The sequence below is a fragment of the Triticum aestivum genome, chromosome 2B, assembly GCF_018294505.1.
Source record: "Triticum aestivum cultivar Chinese Spring chromosome 2B, IWGSC CS RefSeq v2.1, whole genome shotgun sequence".
Taxonomy (NCBI): Eukaryota; Viridiplantae; Streptophyta; class Magnoliopsida; order Poales; family Poaceae; genus Triticum; species Triticum aestivum.
In genome coordinates, this window is record NC_057798.1 from 532,574,818 (window position 1) to 532,578,116 (window position 3,299).

Below are 3,299 nucleotides of genomic sequence, written 5' to 3' on the forward strand. Positions count from 1 at the left end.
AATTTTTGATTGTTCCATGCTATTATATTACCCCTTTTCGATGTTTATGGGCTTTATTTGACACATTAATATCATTTTTGGGACTAACCTACTAGCCGCAGGCCCAGCCCATATTGCTGTTTTTTTGCCTATTTCAGTATATCGAAGAAAAGGAATATCAAATGGAGTCCAAACAGAATGAAACCTTCGGGAGCGTTACTTTTGGAAAAAATCTGATCCGGAGAGCCTAGAGTGCAAGTCAAGAAAGCTCCGAGGATCCCCACGAGATAGGAGGGTGCCCCCCCTGTAGGGCGCGCCCCCTGTCTCATGGGCCCCTCGGGCGGCCACCGACATACTTCTTCCTCCTATATATACCTACGTACCCCGAAAACATCCAGGAGCACCATGAAACACAATTTCCACCGCCGTAACCTTCTGTATTCGCGTGATCCCATCTTGGAGCCCTTGCCGGCAATCTGCCGGAGGGGGAAGCAACCACGAAGGGCCTCTACATCAACATCCTTGCCCCTCCGATGAGTTGTGAGTAGTTTACCACAGACCTACGGGTCCATAGTTATTAGCTAGATGGCTTCTTGTCTCTTTTTGGATCTCAATACAATGTTGTCCCCCTCTCTTGTGGAGATCTATTCGATGTAATCTCTTTTTGCGGTGTGTTTGTCGAGATCCGATGAATTGTGGGTTTATGATCAAGTTTATCTATGAATAATATTTGAATCTTCTCTGAATTCTTTTATGTATGATTGAGTTATCTTTGCAAGTCTCTTCAAATTATCAGTTTGGTTTGGCCTACTAGATTGATCTTTCTTGCCATGGGAGAAGTGCTTAGCTTTGGGTTCAATCTTGCGGTGTTCTTACCCAGTGACAGAAAGGGTTGCAAGACACATATTGTATTGTTGCCATCGAGGATAACAAGATGGGGTTTATATCATATTGCATGTGTTTATCCCTCTACATCATGTCATCTTGCTTAATGCGTTGCTCCGTTCTTATGAACTTAATACTCTAGATGCATGCTGGATAGCGGTCGATGTGTGGAGTAATAGTAGTAGATGCAGGTAGGAGTCGGTCTACTTGTTATGGACGTGATGCCTATATACATGATCATGCCTAGATAATCTCATTACTATGCGCTTTTCTATCAATTGCTCGACAGTAATTTGTTCACCCACCGTAATACTTATGCTATCTTGAGAGAAGCCTCTAGTGAAACCTATGGCCCCCGGGTCTATCTCTTATCATATTTGCTTTATTTGCATCTTTACTTTTTGCATCTATATTACAAAATACGAAAAATATATTTATCTTATCATACTATCTTTATTAGATCTCACTTTTGCAAGTGGCCGTGAAGGGATTGACAACCCCTTTATTGCGTTGGTTGCGAGTTCTCAGTTTGTTTGTGTAGGTGCGTGGGACTTTTGAGGAGCCTCCTACTGGATTAATACCTTGGTTCTCAAAACTGAGGGAAATACTTACGCTACACTTTGCTACATCACCCTCTCCTCTTCGAGGAAAACCAACGCAAGCTCAAGACATAGCAAGCACCTAGATAGGAAAGTCGGCGCAACCAGATCCATCTACGGATCTAGAGGACACACCCCGGCGAGGGATTATGGTCACCAAAACGATCACACCACCCAAATACCAGTTTGGAATAAACACCGGATAGAACACCGGTCGATGGCATGTCACAACACGTCCAGATACAGAGGGGCAGCTCACCCCCGTGCTTCACAAAATAAGTACTGGACGATGAATTTCCACAAGGTTTTAAACCTGTGAACATAGAGGCATACGACGGAACGACAGACCCAGGGGTCTGGATCGAGGATTTTATCCTGCATATTCACATGGCTCGTGGGGATGACCTCCACGCCATCAAATACCTTCCCCTCAAGTTGAAGGGACCAGCTCGACACTGGTTGAAGAGCCTCCCCGAAAATTCAATTGGGAGTTGGGAGGAACTCGAGGATGCTTTCAGGGCCAATTTTCAAGGGACTTATGTCCGGCCTCCGAATGCGGACGATTTAAGTCACATAATCCAACAGCCCGGAGAGTCCGCCCACAAGCTTTAGAACAAATTCCTCACTAAGAAGAATCAAATTGTTGATTGTCCGGACGACGAAGCGTTAGCGGCATTCAAACACAGCATCTGCGATGAGTGGCTCGCCAGACACCTCGGCCAAGAAAAGCCAAGGACAATGGCAGCCTTAACAAGCCTTATGACCCGCTTTTGCGCGGGTGAAGATAGCTGGTTGGCCCGTAAAGGCACCAGCGACCCAAGCACATGCGAAATAAGGGATGGCAACGGGAAGCCACTGTGTAATAAAAACAAATGCCAAAACAAGGAAGAGAGCCCGTACAACACAACGGTTAATGCCGGATTCAAGGGCTCTCGACCCGATCAGCAAAAGAAGCCATTTAAAGGCAGTAAAGAGGGACCGTCCGGTCTGAACAGAGTCCTGGACAGATTGTGCCAAATTCATGGCACTCCAGACAAACCTGTGAACCACACGCACAGAGAGTGTTGAGTCTTCAAGCAGGCCGGCAAATTAAATGCCGAACACAAGGGAAGGGAAACACCAAGCGAAGACGAGGATGAACCTCGCCAGCCGAACACTGGGGGACAGGAAAAATTCCCACCAGAGGTTAAAACAGTAAACATGATCCACGCGACTCACACATCCACGAGAAGGCACGAACGCGCGTTCAGAGACGCGTACGATATAGAGCCCATCGTACCCACACTAACTACTGGAGGGCTTGTACGATCACCTTTGATCACACAGACCGCCTAACTAGTATTCAGTGCGGAGGATCAGAGGCCTTGGTGCTTGACCAAATAATTGACGGATACCATCTCACCCACGTCCTCATGGACGGCGGCAGTAGTCTCAATTTAATATACGAGGACAATGTCCGCGGGATGGGGATAGACCCATCCAGAATTAGCCAAAGCAACACCACCTTTGAAGGGGTGATACGAGGCTTTGAAGCCTATAGAAGGGGCTCCGTCGTACTGGACGTAACAATCGGCTCCCCAGGCAACTCCAGAAGCAAAGAATTACTCTTCACCATCGCACCCTTCCAAAGAGGCTATCATGCATTGCTTGGAAGAACGGCCTTCGCCCGCTTCAACGCATTACCGCACTATGCCTACCTCACACTCAAGATGCCCGATCCACGTGGCGTCATCACCGTTACCAGAAACACAAAGCACTCTTCACACGCAAAGGAACACGCGACGGCCCTTGCGGCCGGACTATAAGCGGCCTCCAATATCAGAAAACATTACTAGT